The following is an 18,356-nucleotide window of genomic DNA, read 5'->3' on the forward strand; positions in this document are numbered from 1 at the left end:
AAGATTTTCTCCCTATATCCTTGTAGACTTTTCTAGAGTTGTTTAATGACACGCATCAGTTTTCTTTTGTTGTTTGACATTCAACTGGTTAGAAGACAGTCTTCTTTCTCATTCCTCAATAAATCCTAAAAAGATATCCTTCTACACATCTATAATGCTCGGAGAACTGGAAAAAATACGATTATCCAACTCAGGAGTTAGAGACTTGGGTCACATGCAGAAAACTTTCCTTTGGGTATTACTTATTAACACCATGAAAGCAGCACAAATGCATCCATTGATTCACTCATTCAATTACTCCTCCTCACTGTGCCTTCCTGCAGACTGCTAATTGTGCCCTCACAACATGATATGATTTGGCTGTGTCCCCACCCAAATCTCATCTTTAATTGTAAACCCCCTAATTTCCATGTGTCATGGGAGGGATCCAGTGGGAGGTAATTGAATCATGGGGGTGGGTCCTGTGCTGTTCTCATGAAAGTAAGTCTCATGAGATCTGATGGTTTTATAAAGCAGAGTTCTCTAAACAAACTCTCTTGCCAGCTGCCATGTAAGATATGACTTTGCTCCTCATTTGCCTTCAGCCATGATTGTGAGGCCTCCCTAGCCATGTGGAACTGTGAGTCAATTAAATCTTTTTCCTTTATAAATCAGTCTTGAGTATGTCATTATTAGCAACATAAGAACAGACTAATGCACAACCCATGTCAATAATGTTAGACAAAACACAATCTATTAAAGAAAGTGTCCTTGTCCATGTGGGAGCTAAAAATAGTTGATGATGTATAATAGAAATAAACAAAAATAAAATGAAATATATGATTAAATACCATTGAATTGTTTAATAAATGACTTGATGTTCTGGGGAAAAAAACATCAGCTAAGATAACAAATACCAAAAGTTTTACCTCAAGTGCCACTCGTATCAACTGGAAATAGATGCCTGGAAAACTGTGTTGCCAGTGATTATGTGACTGCCAGACTCAGAATGAAACAGCTTAGGGGCCAATGTTGGTCATGTCACAGGAATCAGAAGTATCAGCACTTTGCTAACATCTTTTTCATGGTGTGCTGGCTACGTAGCATGACAGTTAAGAAAAGTGGTTGTAATGTACTAGACTTGGATTCTGCTACTTGTTAGCTCTGGGACCTTAGGAAATTTATTCAACTTCTCTGGGCCTCAGTTTTCTCAATTAAAAAGTGAAGATACTATATCTCAAAAAAAATGTTAGCTATTAAATTAGTCTGTAGCTTCATGAAAGACAGAGCCAAGTATGTCTCGGTCATCTTTACATCCCTGATACATGGTCCAAAAGCATCTTCTCTTGACACACACACACACACACAATGGGAAGGGTATTTAAAAGAACTGGGATTGGAGAAGAACTATAAAAGATGGTTAGACTATTAAGTCAAGGAACATGAGAGAAGAAGTTACTATTCAGGCAAAAACAAGTTGGCAAGACATGGAAACCAAATGAGTATGACAGTCACGGACTAAAGGAGAGAGAGACAAGCCAGAAGGAAAGATAGATAGTATCCAAACAACTTCAACTTTGGAAAACACTAAGAGATCATCTCATTTATATTTCTTTTTGTGAAGAAAGACAACTGAAGCTCAGAAGAATTTAAATAGCTTATAGTGGGAGATACTGGCATAGCTAAGATTACAACCCAGATTGCCTGACACATACTTCAGTGCTCACTTGGGAAGGAACTGGAAGAAAATGCTGGGAAGCTGGTCTAAAATCATACGATAGAGTTCTCCATATGGAAAGTTCACTCCTTAAGTTACCAACAGGATAAATTGGAGCAAAATTCCCTGGGGGGTTCCTTTGTGGGGCATGGCCACGGATAGTGAGGCCACAAAGCAAGCCTTATTAATCAGCAAGCAAGAGTCAAGAATATGAACTAAAATGATTTCAACCTTATTTATACAAAAAACAGCACCCAACAGTGTTGGTAAGTGGGGTAGCAATGGACTGATGCTTGATTTAAGTGGAGAGTAGATAAGGAAGCTAGGAGAAGAATTTCCTTTACCCGAAAACACATTGTATTTGTAATGTGCCACATACTATCTGAAAGTGAAAACTACACGTAATGCTTTGCTTGATACTTTGTGGGCTTTTTTTGAGGTGTTTTTTTTTTGTTTTTTTTTTTTTTTTTTTTTTGTATGAAGAGCTCAAGATATTCTCTTAGATATTGCTATTACTCATAACATCTATGCCCTTTTGTTTAGGACCAGACACATTTTTAGTCTCATTTTATAATGGAGCAACAATTAATAGTCAACTATGAAAAACATTCTTGTTTATTGACTCCTATCACCTTATTTCTTACACTTGATGCTTGTCCTACCCAAAGACAAGAAACCATCACCAAATGTCTTCCCTAGGTAGGTAAATGTTGCTCATTTTTATTTGTCATCTAATAAATAAATGCCAGATTTGGAGGTGGAACCTTCAAAGTGAAATTGCCTCATCCTGAGAAAATGTTGGTGTCTGTTTACATCCATATATTAATGGAATAATCTTCCAGATCAGTCAGAGTACTTGAGATACAATCAATGATACATATGCCACCATTGTTCTTAATTAGCTTCTGATTAAAATGTCTTCCCATGCTCTTCAAGCTTAATTGTTGTCATTGACACCCATGAAAGTACTCTTGCAAAGATTTCTGTATTGAGAATTAGAGGCAGGGAATCTATAGTGAAGTACTGTGTCCCCAGGAAGTTCTTCTCTCTCCCCTGATTATAATCAGTCTCTGACTGCCATCACACAAGAATTATAATACCTAGGTAATAAACACCCTGAAGACATACTGTGACTGTAATATTGGGTTCTTCAGGCTAAGGGGTCCTGTAAAGACATACTGTGACTGTAATATTGGGTTCTTCAGGCTAAGGGGTCCTGTAGTGGCAGGCTTTTGTGTTCAGTAGTGCTCAGCAGTTCCATCCAGAATTTTCTTTCATCAGTAGATAGTGTTTACTTCTCTTCTCCATTGGGATGTAAGCATTGCAGAGAAGAATTTGGGACTAAATTCCACCATAGTGTTCTGTGTAGTGAACCTCCTCAGGATTGCCTTTTTTTTTTTTTTTTTTTTTTTTTTTTTTTTTTACATATGGATGGTACCCTTAGCCAACTGTGTAGCAGATTTGTTTCTTAAGTCTGGATGTGCATTGCAATCTGTGGGAAGTATTTTTTAGTCACAGATCCCTAAGCCATTTCCTAGTCCATTTAATCAGAATCTGTACAGAGGTTAAGAGCAAGGGCTCTGGAGTCAGCAGTCTGAGTGTGTATCCTGACTCTAAAATGCAAACCTGGGACAGGTATTTAAACCCAGTGTCTCAGTTTCCTTATGTATGAAAATGCAGTTAATTTTATCTACCTCATGAGGGTGTGCTTAGAATAGCACCTGTCCCATATAAACACAATTTAAGTCTTGGTTATGATGGTGGTAGAGGAAATGGAGCTAGGACTTGACTAAATCCTTCCTGAAGCCCATCCTACCTCTGGTCATTTTAGATTGGGAAGTCAATAAGCCCCTTTTATTTTTTAACTCTTTTTGAGTTTGGTTGTCCTGTTATTTTCAACTTACTGCATCCAATGCTTAGGCTAGGCTGAGCAGCCTCATCTGGGCATTCTCCCAATACAATAGAAAGAGAACCAGTCAGAAGACTTGAGTCCTAGTCCAAATGCAACTCTGTCTAGGAGCATATGATTTCAGAAGCCTTGGCATTGTTAACTTGATTACATATGAGTCTGGGCATTGACATCCAATAATCTATGTAATAAAATGTCTCACCCCTCAATTCTGTTTATCTAATATATAAAGAGACTGAACTAGAAAAGCCTGAAGGGTGGTCAAGCCTAAGGAGTCAACATTTTTAATCTTCTCCTGGAGGCCAAGGGGTGGACTGAATTTTGTAGTGCATTGTACAAGCTCTTCTTCTCTTGCAGAGGAGTGTGATTCCCCTCCTCTTTGAAGATGAATAGGAGGGACGTGTTGAATGCTGCTAATTCTCAGAATGGAAACCAAGGCAACAGGAGAAAACAATACCAGAGAGGTGCTGATTCTAGAAGGCTTATGAATACAGAAATTACCTGTCTTTGTTACATGTTTGGAGCTGAGCCTTCCTATAATTTATCTATGCATCTATCTCAAGAGGCTTTATACCAAACACTGAGACATTTTCTTAAGTAGAAGAGACTAATAAACAACATTTTTAAAAAGCAACCATCCTTTATGTCTGATTATTCTTCCATGCTGCTTGTCCAAGACTGGTTTAAGGTAACCTGACTGTGCATATGAGTGCTTTAGGCTGTGCCCGTGCAGTATCCAAACACCCGTTTGAGAAGTGAATTCTAAAACAGGGAACACAGACTGTCCACTTAAAGGCTTAATGTTTAAAATCCGTACTTTTCATACAAAAATCCAGTTTTCTGGCCACTCTAGAACAAAAATGGGAAGATCTGGCAACACCAGATTGGCATTCCCTGCCACAACAATAGGCTAATACTGAGCGGCAGCTGCCCCAGGACTGCGTCCAGCTTGCTGCAGTTCCCAACCTCCCTGACATCAGTGGGACTCAGATGCTGGCAGTATTCAACATTCAGCTTCTGCTCTTGCATTCTCACACTTGGCCAGACTCACTCATTTCTACTAGTTGTTAGACATTCATAGGTATTTGAGTTTGTAACTCTAGATTGCCTTTAAACTTTGTCCACATCCAAGCTGATGGGCCTAAATTTAACTTTCTGAAAATCAAATGGAGTACTTCAAATGGTACCGCAAACAGTGGGGAAGAACACTGGCTCTATGATGTCATATAACCGGTTTAACTATTTACTTTCCAATAATTCCAGATGACATTCTATAGGCACAGTAATGTTACTTCATGTATTATGAACTTCTAATGTGGACTTAGACCTTTGTGTATCACGAAGAAGTGATGGCTCTTTAGATCACTTACTGAGATGAATTGAGGAAGACTTCTGGAATAGGCCTCAAATAGCTTTACAGACTAGCCTGAAACCTTTTCTGCATTTTCCTCATTTCCTTCATGGAGCTTAGGTCAGAAAATGCTTTTCCAGCACCATCTATTAGAAGCACATGAAATGTCAGGCCAGATTTATGGATTCAGGACTTGACATTGAATCATAATTCAGTTTAGAGTAGAAGGAATAAGAATGCCAAAAATGACTTGGAGCCAATTTCTTGGCGGTCACAACAACAACACTAAAAAGAGAGCATTGGTTTCTCAAGCAAAGTCACTCCTCTTTCCACCCCTGTGCCCCAACTCTTGTTTTGGTACATATACTGGTTACAAAATACTAAGTATGCAATTACAAGAAAGACCTAAAAATCTGCTTACCACTTCTGCTACTCTTTTCCAGACATCTGACTGTAATCTTCTTCTCTATTACCACCATATCCTCTCTTCTTTTTTGTCTTCCCAGTTCCTCACTGCTACTGAATCTCTCTGCTTTTTTGGGTGGCTGCGCCCTTCACCAAATTGTGACTGCATGCAAAGAGCACATCTTATGCATTATTGCTCCCCTAATTCCTAAGCATGCGACTCTACACTGTAGAAGCTATTTATAGCTACTTAAATGAATGATAGTCTCCAGTATGTCAAGCCCTTCCTCTCATTCCAGAATTATCAGTTTATTTCTGAGTTTATTTACTTCACTACCAAATTCAAACCCCATCATCAGCCATCTTAGTGAATTCTTGCATTTCATTTTCTTTCGTCTCTCTTTGCCAAGTTACCAGACTATCAAGGGTGACCAGAGTAGCTCTGTAACTAGAAGTTTTTAAGATATGTTTATGTGTTCTAAAGCAAATACACTCTATAAAATGGTAACTGATATTTCACAGACATATAGTATAATACTTCTAGTCACTCAATTCTATCATAGTACATATCCCCCAAATGCTCTAGAATCTTCAGTTTCCCAACATCCCACACTCTTCAGTCTTATTAGATGACCTAATCCACCTATGAAATTTAAATAACCTCATTTTAGCTCCCTTAATTTCCTACTTCCCTTTTTAAAATATCATTGCATTGTTATTTCTGTTTTTATTTGTGCATCTTTGTTATCTAATTGATCAATTTGTTCATTTGTTCCTTCACATCCCATAATCCCTGGGACTTTTTTCTGAATCCCTCTTCTTCTCTCTTACACTCATCCTCCCTCTCTCTCCTTTCCTCTCCAGTTCTATTGTTTGTTATTGTCTTACTTTTATTCACTTCTTTTATCTACAGCAGCTCTTTCAAAGGCTAACTGTGAGCTCAAAATTGGCAAGTCCAAGCTGTTTCTAAATTCTCTTCCTCCTAAACCCTTGCATTTTCAGTGCTATTCATCACTCTTATTTTACATGCTTTGTAACAGTAACTTTTTTGACACTGCCACATTTTCTATTACCTTTTCAAATACTACTTACCTACCTCCCATTTGTGGCTCCTCCTTATCCCACTCTCAATCACACAGATTTCTAATCAATTTTGTGTCTTCTTTCTTCTTTGTACCCCTTGTGCAATCAGTCCCCAAGTCCTGAAGTATACTTCAGGGGACAAGAGACACATTTAACTTGCCATGTTGTCATCTAGTATTCAATTTGAACATCTCAGTCGCTTTTCAGGTGCCTAAGATGTTCTAGAAGTATACTCTGGAAAACTTCAAATCAGATATTAAAATCAGGAATGGGGTTAAAGCTATAAAAATCAGAAAAGTAGTTCGCTAGTTGACAGATAATAGGTGAGATGATGCTTGGGCATATTTATCTTCTGCTTCTACAGCTAGGTGGGGATTTAGTTCAGAGAAAATACATTTATCATGCCAATGCTCCAATTCACTCCCTTCCTACTAAGAGGAAAAAAAGGAAAAATAAAGTTTTTGTAACAGGGGATCATTTATGTAGCAAGCAAGAGAAATCCATCTCAAACAGGCTTAGGTCAAAGTAGGGGATGTATTCGCACGCATGATTAGACTTGGGAAAGGGAAGCAGTGGCTCTTGGAAAACTAGAACAACTGATTATTTCTTATCCCCTGACCATACTTTTCTTTCACTTCAACTATGTTCTCTTTGGTTAACTTTTTTGACGATACTTGAATCATGGCAACTTGAAGTCTAGGTTCATATAATCTGCTTTCCTTCAACACAGAAAAAAAATCTGTTTCCTGTAGCTCCAATATGAAAAAAAAGAAAGTAGAAAAGACTTTGTAGGGCCAGTTCAGGAGATATACAGGGTGGGCCTCCCTAATCAGAAAATGTAAAACCCAAAAGTTTTGAGCACCAGTATGATGCCACAAGAGGAAAATTACACATCTGACATCATGTAATAAGTTGCAGTCAAAATGCAGACAAAACATTGTCTCCTAAGGCTATGTGTATATATGTATATGAAACATAAATAAAATTCTTGTTTAGACTTGGGTTCTATCTCCAAGATATGTCATTATGTAAGTGCAAACATTCCAAAATCAAAATATATATGTATGTGAAATCTGAAACACTTCTGGTCCTAAGAATTTCAGATAAAGGATATTCAACTAACTGGTACCCCAATACCCCAACCCATCAGGTTGCTTCTGCATACAGGGTCATACAGGAAGCTGACAGCTCTCATTTGCATAGAACAAGATCCATAAAATGAGGACCTATACAGCACCAACCTCAAGCCAGAATCAGTCCAGACCCAATACTTGATCCTTATTTTAGTACAATGACCAATCTTTATAAAGATTTGCTCTCAAATTTTAAGCATCCTTTCTTTCAGCCAGGAAAGTTGATTTTAATCTTTTAGTCCTGAAAATTTAACTGTTCCTAGTTAAAAAAAAAAAATCAGAATTGTATGTATCTATGGATACTGAGTTCGGAGAGAAGGATTAAGTGCAGCCCTTGCTAGTCTTAGAATATCAGAAATCAAAATTACTTTGATAGAATTCACCAAATGGATTACATAGCAATGGTACTTGCATGCATTTTACATGTGACATAGCAATTTTATAAAACTCTTAAAACTGTCCATCAGGCTGGATTTAATTCCAGGTTGAATTAATGTGGTAGTTGGGATGGCACAGGCCTGCAATGGAAGACAAGTGCAAAGCCATGCTGTTTCTCTGCTCCCTCTTCCCTCTGTTGTAGCATTGTCATTGCCACCTTCTTCCATCACTAGAGACCCCTAGGGAGCCAAATTCCTCCATTACACTAAGACTTTGCGTTTATTTGAGGACAGAAATATGAAATAGGTGAAGAAATCTCTTTTTCTCACAGTTCAAATTCCACATAAACTATTAATTCCCATATTATAACTCACTTGATATAATACCTAAATGATTAAAAATGATTCCAAAGACCTGGATAATACACTTTTAAAGCTAAGGTCCTGTTCTGACAGTCTTTTGTCAGCAAAATACTAAAGGGAAGAAAAATCCAGCATATTAGATTGTGGGTTACTATATGTGTCTGAAAATAGATGTAATGGAAATTTCAGAAAGCCAAACAATCAAATAGAGAGATAGCTGCCCCCATGCTTCTTTCAAATGGAATCTTCTTTTTTGGGGTAATGCAATTGAAAACAATTTTCTATGTAAGACACAAAAACCACAGTTGAGAAATAATAATAAAAGTTTATAGAATCAGAAAATTCTTTCCAATCCATCTACCACAAAGGCTGATAAAAATAAAAGTTTGGAACAAGTCGATACAGACCCCAATTCACAAATTCAGCTTGCCTTAGCTACTGCTGCCACTTTTTTTTTTTTTTATATTGGATACTCAAGGTCAGTAGTTGTAGAATCAGTAATTGATAATGTATTGTGTTCAACTCACATGCATAACAGTGAATTCTGTAACCATGACTGCTTTAGTAAGAAACTGTTGTTAGTGCCTTCAATGCTCCAAACAAAAAATAATACTAATGAATCTGCTGAGTACTGATGGAAAGGATGTAATACGCATTTCCACAGAAATGTCTTGTAATTTAGGATTAATTAATGTCCAATTATTGTAAGCTGTTACTAATAAATTTTAAAAGTCAGCTCTGCACTTCCATTTTGTAATGTTTTTATAAAATGGAACATTAGATGTTTTTAATCTTGTCTGTTCTTGCAAAATACCCCAGATAACATGCTGTTTTGCATTTCAAATAATATATACTCATTTAAATGCAAAACCAGGGTCCAATCAGAATAAGATGGCAATCAAATTACAATATTCAATGAAGAGTTTTCCAAGCTGACTTCATTAGTAAACTATCATGAATTTCAAGATCTTACAAGGTTTCTATTTGTTTGTACAACTGCAAAGGGCTCAATTACGGAGCTTTGAGAGAGTCTAAAAATAACATCAGACTAATTAAAAGTTTCAACCGGATTTGGGCTAGCACTGTTTTGAAACTCTTTTTAATCCATTTGACTTTCAAAATGGACTTAGGAAGCTAAGGCTCTGCTTTTAAACTATTGAATTAGAAACAAACAGGCAAAAAAGAAAACAAACAAACAAAAAACAGTGAAACCCAGAGCCTCCCTCTTTCTGGTGGCTAAGAAAACACAGAGGACTGTGCAGATCCGTCTGAAAAGACCAGCCGTTAGAGTGCTGCTCCATGTCCTCTTGGGCTCTTAGAAGAACTCGGTGTCATTTTCTGGCATTATTGTGCATGTTGAAAACAAGCTGGAAGAGTCTGTAGCTTCAAGTGGCTGAATCTTTGAAAAATGCAGGCAAGAACTTCAGTCTTTGAAGTCATTTTCCCTTTGGGAGGTAAGATCCAGGTAATCAGGAAAAGCTCAGGAGGTCGGGCTATTATGATAATGCTCTGCCAGTGCAGTTGCTGCTCATGATATTACATCTTTTGGATCATCAAACATCGTGGAAACTCCCAGCAAGGCTTCTGTCTCAACAGGTGCTTTCTTTGTTTGACAAACAGGGCAGTGATAGGGTGTGGGATAGAAAATACTTAGATTGCCAATTTTTTTTTTCACATTTATCAGACAGTGCAGTAGTGTGGTTCACTGAACACGGCAATATGGGAAAGGCTGCTGGATTTTTTTTTTTAATTTTATTGTAAGTTCCAGGATATATGTGCAGAATATGCAGGTTTATTACATGGACATACATGTGCCGTGGTGGTTTGCTGCACCCATCAACCCATCATCTAGGTTTTAAGCCCCATACATGCATTAGCTGTTTGTCCTAACGCTCTCCCTCTCCTTGTCCCCAGCCCCCAACAGGCCCCAGTGTATGTTGTTCCCCTCCCCGTGTCCACGTGTTCTCATTTTTCAGCTCCCACTTAAGAGTGAGAATACAGGTGTTTGGTTTTCTGTTCCTGTGTTAGTTTGCTGAGAATGACGGCTTCCAGCTTTATCCATGTCATTGCAAAGAAAATCATCTCATTCTTTTTTATGACTGCATAGTATTCCATGGTGTATGTGTGCCACATTTTCTTTATCCAGTCTGTCATGGATGGGCATTTGGGTTGGTTCCAAGTCTTTGCTATTGTGAACAGTGCTGCAATAAACATATGTGTGCATATGTCTTTATAGTAGAATAATTTATAATCTTTTGGGTATATACCCAGTAATGAAATTGCTACGTCAAATGGTATTTTTGGTTCTAGATCCTTGAGGAATCGCCACACTGTCTTCCACAATGGTTGAACTAATTTACACTCCCACCAACAGCGTAAAAGCGTTCCTATTTCTCCACATCCTTGCTAGCAGCTGTTTCCTGACTTCATAATAATGGCCATTCTAACTGGCATGAGATGGTATTCATTGTGGTTTTCATTTGCATTTCTCTAATAATCAGTGATGATGAGCTTTTTTTCATATGTTTTTTTTTTGGCCGTATAAATGTTTCTTTTTTACCTCTTTACATTTCTGCTTGAACTGCCCTTGTGTTTTCTTTCTTCCACAGAGTTTTAAGCACTACTTAGATTTCCCATAAGATATGAGTTAAAATGTTAAGAAATGACTGTCATTAGAGAAATGCTAACTTCTTACTCTAAAGCATCACAAAAATAAATCTTACTAATTTAAAGGTTTCCAAAGTTAAATACTACAAATACTACTTTCATTAAACTCTTATTCTGGAGGTTATATAGGTATCAGAGCATCTGTCGCTGCCACAGAAAAACCTTAGAGGTAGCTAACAGCTTGAGGAAGAGTACAGCCTTGTAATTTGGTTTTATGTTGTGCCTATTAATGTACAAACTACGATGCAAGTAGCGTTTATTCCTATGCCATTTAAATGAACAAAAGTGAGATTGTGGCCAAGGCAATGATATCATTATAAACTGAAGGAGGCAAGTGTGCCTTTCAGATCATCAGTGTAATGGTTGTGAGCCTCATTTCAGAGGCTGGGTTTTCTTTAGAGGACTTATTTTATGGTTACATATTTTTAAGGGCAATAACTCAAGAATAAAATATCTATGAGTGAGGGAGCTCTAAACTCTTGTAAAGCTAACTCAGTTATCTATGCAAATGGGAGCATCGGTTGCATAAATCGACAACTTCCCAAGCTAATACCCTGGTTTCAATTTAGCCAATAGTTTCCACGTTTCAACTTTTCTCTTCAACAAACCCTCTACTTTCTCTCTAACCAGAACTGCAGCTAAACAACAAAATGGATCAGCTTGCATTTCATCTCACCTTCTCTTTTTATCCCTAAAGGCATGTTTGATGGATGGAAATGGTCTAAGGAGGTGGCAGGAGGAAAGGAGGGAAGCAAAAGAGCTGGATAACCCACCAGGCTGGAGAGCAAACCCCTGAAAAGTCCAGTATTGGGGAGAACTTACATAATTTCTAATTTTCATCAGAATCATGTCAAAAGTTAGCAAATTCCAGTGTTAAGGCTGACAGAAATTATTTGGCAGTCAGATTTCACTTGTAGGGGGTTTTCTATATGACTGGATTTGTGCTGAGTAAAATTTGGGTGGATCTTTGCAAATGAAAATGTCCCTAGGGTAAGAAAAAGGACTAGATGATCAAAGAAAATAATAGAGTACCATAAGAAACACAGAAGCTCCTTTAAAAGTAGCTAAATCTAGTGGAAATTGTTAGAGGACTGGGAGAAAAACATATCATTAAAGTTCAATAGATGAACGGAGCTGATGTAGGAAAAAGATGCCAGGCTATTTCTATCAAAAAGAGATCAGAAAGCAGGTGAAAAATACCATCATTTTGTGAAAGTATTAGACGTGGGGTAATATATGAGCTCATCTGAAATACCGCACAGCAATCCCACTTGATGTTACCCACATACCATATTCCTTTATTGTATTTTTAACTTCAGAATACCTTATCTATCAGTTTAGATAGCAATACTCTTAGGGATTATAAGTGTTAATTTATCAAATAATTCCTATTTTAATAGAAGTTTGCCCAGTTTAACTTTTGAATATTTTAACTTCCTTTTCACCATAATGGAGAACTGATTTTAAACATAATTACATAGTGGTTTTTTAAGAGGGCTACCTGTACTTTTCTAAGAAAAACAAAGATCAGGATGAAATTGAGATGATAAATGAAGGTAACTCATACTTTTAAAAAAAGAGATGGTAAGAAGAGAGATCAAGTCAATTTATCAAAAGAAGAAATGAAATAGGTAGCTATTCGCAGACACTGCTTTGCAGGAGGAAGGTGCTCATATGAACATACATGAATGTGTGTCTTTTTAATGTCTACCCAATGCCCCCATGTCTTTATAACAGAAATCCAGTATCCTTCACTGGATGTCCACTGCAGGAATCTGAATATACAGCAACATCATAAAAAGGAAGAAAATGTTTCTCTTTCACTTTTATCTGAGAGTCAGCCCTCATTGCTACCAGGCCACTATCATGTTTTTTTCTTTCTTGTCTCCAGCACTGCCTTGATTCCCATCCATTCAAGCCCAGGTCTCTAGGCTTCTATACATTCTTTGAGCTCACTATATCCTTCCAATAAATTTGCTTTTGTTTAAGTCAGTCAAAGACCATTTCTGTTGCTCACAACAAAATAATTATGAAATATGGAATCTTTAAGGCAGCTTAGAAACTGAGAGGACATCAAATATGGTAAGAAAAAGAGAGGATCAATGCCAGCAACACAGAATTTTAAAACATGTCATTAAAAAAGAAAGTTGTTGGCCCTGACTCACTATGGGAGTCTCAAGAGGTAAAAGGGATGCTAAGATGACAGAATCTCCCCAAAGAGACGCTTCCTTGAACACATATGCTTGACAAGCACTTGTGTCCTCTGAGAAGGCTCTCTGTGAAGGTGTTAGACCAATGGTCTTCAGTCTTTTTCCACCCCTGCATGCTGGAAGGATGAGAAGAAAGCTCATCAACACTATGTCCCCTGGAAGTAGTGATTTTGAGTTCTGAAGGGAGATCACAACACAGTGAGCGGGGCTGGAAATGCCTTTTGGGAGATTCAGATACTTTTCTCCCCAGCACCTGTCAGTTACAAAAGACAACTACGTTGATGTTAGTAGACACATTAAAATAAATTGTGAAAGTAAGGTTAAGTACTGACTAAGCAAAGAAGTCACAAAAAATATACCACAGCAGTAAAATATAAGGTTATAAAATTCAAAAACAATTTAGTTACTCAGCCTTCTTATTTTAAGTTTGGAGACACTGAGGCAAAAATCACACATTCTCCGAGTTAACACATCTTGTCTGTTAAGGCAGGTGTTAGGGCTCTTGGTTCTCGAACCATGGCCATTTCATTAAGACACATTGCTTTCTTATTTTTTTAAATAGCTTCCTCCAAATAATGTTGATTCTTAGTGCTGGTGTATAAGAATAGTTACCTTGATCCATCATGATATATTAATAAAGAAAGATCAAAGATCCATCATGATAAATTAATAAAGTTGCCTGTTATGGGAAAAGTATTACTTGATGAATTATTACCACTTTCAGTACCAAATAATGATCTTTAAGAGATACCACATGCAGATTGCTAATTAAATTATAGATATAATACCTGAAATATTAGGACCAGTGTCTGAAAACATAATTGGCAAATTTGACCCATATTTATTGATGATAAATATTATAAATCTGAACTAGGTAATGGTAATAAATATTATATTTTAGAAAATATATATATAACAGAAGCTCAAACATATTCTGTTTTCTCTTTACAAAAACATCACAAGAAAGCTAAATGTTAAATTTTAGAAAATACATCAATCAGAAGCTCAAATTCAATTGACATTTTTTACCAAAAAAATTCACTATCTAACTTTTTAAAGATAATTGTGACAAAATATTCAGAAGCACATATGTATAGACATTGAGATACATCCTTCACATAAAGAATGAATGTCAATCCACATTAAATATCACTTCAGATACATTTTAGATGCCCTTTGAGATAAGAAAATACTAAAAACATCTGCATTTGAAATTGACTTCAGTAGTCGTTAGATCAACCACAATTTTCCACAAATAAAATAGTTTCATTTTTTCAAAATAAAAGTACTTCTATCATTTTGGGCTGTCTTTGAAGGTTTTTTTGTTTGTTTGTTTGTTTCTGGGTAGTCTTTTGTTCTTCTATATTTTTCAGGGTAGAAACTTAGCTGATAAAGTCATCAAGCAGTTATTTTATGCATTCATATTTGATTTTTGTCTTTCTATTTCTCATCATTCATTGACAATACAAACAGACTTGTCTTTTGACTGAAATTTCTTTTTTTATGGCTCATAATTTATGAAGAACATGGCCTTCTGTGATAAAGACCCATCAAAAGCATCATTATTCTGCATTTATCAGCATTGAACTGCCTGTTTTATCTGTTAGTATTAAAAGGTTCTGCTTTTTTTTTTCTGTATCTGGCTATAGTCCTCTAATTCATCTCATCTCTATTATCTTCCGGGATAAGGCTTTGCCTTAGACTGTGGGTCAAAAAATCACATTATTAAAATTATCTTCAACATTCAAAATAAAAAATATTTCCATGCAATCTTATTATTTTGGTGAAGATGGCAAATGAATATCATTTAGCCCTTCTGAAGCTGATCTGATCTTTTGTACCTATTGCCTCTGGTAATGTGTTGCTATACAAGATATACTGAAATAAATGATTTGTCCTTCGGTTCTTTCAATCCTGTGTTCTTTATCTGTTAATGGGGTTCCACATGCTCTGCTTTTCAAAACTCCTCAAGTTGCTGCATTGAATGATAAATGTTTTGCTGATCCCCTTTCCAAACACCAGCCATTGTAATCTGCATAGTAACAACAAATGAGTAAAAATGGTTGGAAAGGGGGTTAAGAATTTAAACGAAGTAATTAATGTTCAAGGTCAGGAAAAACTCGGAATGGAGGCGGACTAAGGCAAACAACAAAGACACTTCCAAGTTCTCAGGGTTCTCCACAAACTTCCACTCATTTGTGTTTAAAATCTAGAATTTGTCAGAGTGGCTTAAAAATCCTGTGTTGAAGCATGGCATGAAGATTAATATTGTGTGCTGTTATTCCTTCTCATCTCATTAGTAGTGACATGTATATTGAGCTCTTCTGCATGGTAACTTGATTTCTACCTTCCCTGACCTCCCAAATTTGACTCGTCACTACTGATTTAAACTTAGACTTGCATAATATTTACAAAATGCCCAGGAACAGGCAGAATTCAGTTAAAAAAGTAAATATAACTAAGTTACAAGAACCAAGATTCCTTTGGCTATAGAACCAAAAGGAATCTTTAAAAACATGTAGTTAATTTCTTTCCTTTTGGCAGGGCAATGCCTAAACCTGGCCTAAAAGGCAGGTGTTGATCCTCCTTTTAAAGCCATCAAGCAAAGGTAAATTATACAACATACCCTGGTGACCTGTTCAGGGTATCTCAATCCTATTAGAAACAAATTATGTCAGATCTAACAACTTCATACCAACTGTCCGAATGTTTAATACAAAACAGAGACCTTATTTATCATGGTGTAGTGGAAACAGTCCTGGAATCAGAATCTGCACAACTGAGTCATTGCCTCTTTCTGGCTATGGGCATATTTCAAGTTACTGAACTTCTGTGAGTCTACATCCCTTCATCTGACACAATTATATCAGCATAGTTTTTGTTTTTGTTTTTGTTTTTGTTTTTTAAAGAACTGTGTACATTAGCTTAACTTTACTGTCATTACTGCTATTCTTAAATACAAGAACACACTCAGCACCTCCCAAGAAAGGGGCCCTTTGCTGGTGATGTGAAAAACAAAGGCATATTGTGTGGTCTCTGCCATTAAGGAGCTGAGCATTTCATAGAGAGAAAGAGACATATCCAAAACTATGACCTAATTAGATAAAATAACATATTGCCACATATTAAATCATGAGTACAAGAAGTACGTTCTATTCGAAGTCAGAGGAGGGCAATCTAATATTTGCTAAAGCAGCCAGGGAGTCAGTGTATTCCTGAAGACTGACACATGCAGCCTCTGAAAAGAAGACAAGGCCAAATTGAGGCTCATTTCTTAAACACAGTGTTTTGGACTGAACATAAATTAATTGGGAGTAAAATGAACCCTTGTAATGCCTTGTATTGATAGCTAGGACATTGCTCATTTATTCATTCAATAATGACAATTTCTCTACTATGTGCCAGATTAAAGAAACAGAAATAAAAAGATTGTTGCATTCTAAAAGAATTTTAAAGTTCAGTGGAAGAAAATTGAAACTAACATAAATCAAATGATTTTCCTGCTGGCCCAAATGAAAAATAGTATAGCCAGGATTCCAAATTAGTTGTGATGAGTCCCATATATCATTCTCTTTACACACTATCCCTCACATATTTTACCACATTCCTCTCTCTCTCTCTCTCTCTCTCACACACACACACACACACACACACACATACACGTACTACATATACATGTGGGTGAGGATGTAGCATGAAAATATACCACAATAAACTAGGTAGGTTTTAAAAAATTATTTCTTCTGTCTTTTCCTTCACTATTCAAGCAGAAAGAAGAGCTTACCATGTACAGTGAACACAAGAAGAGATGACACAAAACAATAAAGGTCCAATTTACTGAATTGTAAAATTTTAGATAGATTTTGAAAATATCTAGTAGAGGTAATGATCTTGAAAGTCGGAACTTTTATTTTCAATAAATAAGCATTTAAGAAAAAGAAGTTTGTATTTTCTTATTCTAAACATTCAGTTTTAAATATTAAAAATACTGAAAGTTCAAGGCATGAGTTTATAACTAACACCACTATTTTTTTAATTATACTCCAAGTTCTAGGGTACATGTGCACAACGTGTAAGTTTGTTACATATGTATATATGTGCCATGTTGGTATACTGCACCCATCAACTTGCCATTTACATCAGGTATATCTCCCAATACCATCCCTCCCCCATCTCCCCACCCCACGACAGGCCCCGGTGTGCGATGTTCCCCACCCCGCGTCCAAGTGTTCTCATTATACAATTCCCACTTATGAGTGAGAACATGCGGTGTTTGGTTTTCTTTCCTTGTCATAGTTTGCTCAGAATGATGGTTTCCCTACAAAGGACATGAACTCATCCTTTTTTATGGCCACACCTGTAATCCCAGCACTTTAGGAAGCCAAGGGAAGTGGATCACTTGAGCACAGGAGATCGAGATCAGCCTAGGTAACATAGTGAGACCCCATCTCTATCAAAAATTACAAAAATTAGCCAGGTGCAGTGGTGCATGCTTGTAGTCCCAGCTACTTAGGAAGCTGAGGTGGGAGGATCGCTTAACGCTGGGAGGTCGAGGCTACAGTGAGCTGAGATTGCACTACAGCACTCCAGCCTGGGCAACAGAGTGAGACCCTGTCTATTAAAAAAAAAAAAAAAGAGTAAGTAACATTTCTTCAATTTGACCTGATATGTATTGAAGAAAACCAGCATCTGAGGCCCATGGAGAAAGAAAAAGAATAAACTTGGACAAAGAAACAGACATGCATAAAGGGAAGAAAATGGAAAGAGACACAGGAGTAAATGGCCATCTACAAGAAGAGAGGCTTGGACAGATTCTTTCTGCTCAGCCCTCAGAGGGAACCAAACCTACTGACACTTTGATTTCAGACTTCGAGCCCCTGGTGTAATGCAGAAATGGGATTTAGTTACAAAGTTTACAGTTTTTTCAGAGGAAAGACAGCCTGGAAAGTCAGATCCCAGTTCTTTTTGTTCTGGAATCCTCTCAAATTTACTCAGGATTTTCATTGCTCTGTCTGTCACCTAAGGACATCAGTGGTGAATGTAGCAGGCTAGAGACTGACTTCCAAGACTAGGTAACAAGCGCTATACCGCTATACCTCAGCTAAAGGCAGACTGGAGCACAAATGGCGTACAAATGCAATATCCCCCAGATGCCTGGAGCA

The 18,356-nt window shown here is 37.0% G+C and overlaps 1 non-coding gene across 1 annotated transcript; it reads left to right on the plus strand.

The window, feature by feature from the left end:
- The first annotated feature begins 17,823 nt into the window (after positions 1 to 17,823).
- LOC112617221 lies at positions 17,824 to 17,889 on the plus strand. The gene has a single exon (XR_003117870.1). It is a non-coding gene; the product is annotated as a small nucleolar RNA SNORD37 (small nucleolar RNA).
- The last annotated feature ends 467 nt before the right edge of the window (positions 17,890 to 18,356 follow it).

This window comes from Theropithecus gelada, unplaced genomic scaffold (genome assembly GCF_003255815.1).
Source record: "Theropithecus gelada isolate Dixy unplaced genomic scaffold, Tgel_1.0 HiC_scaffold_15910, whole genome shotgun sequence".
Taxonomy (NCBI): Eukaryota; Metazoa; Chordata; class Mammalia; order Primates; family Cercopithecidae; genus Theropithecus; species Theropithecus gelada.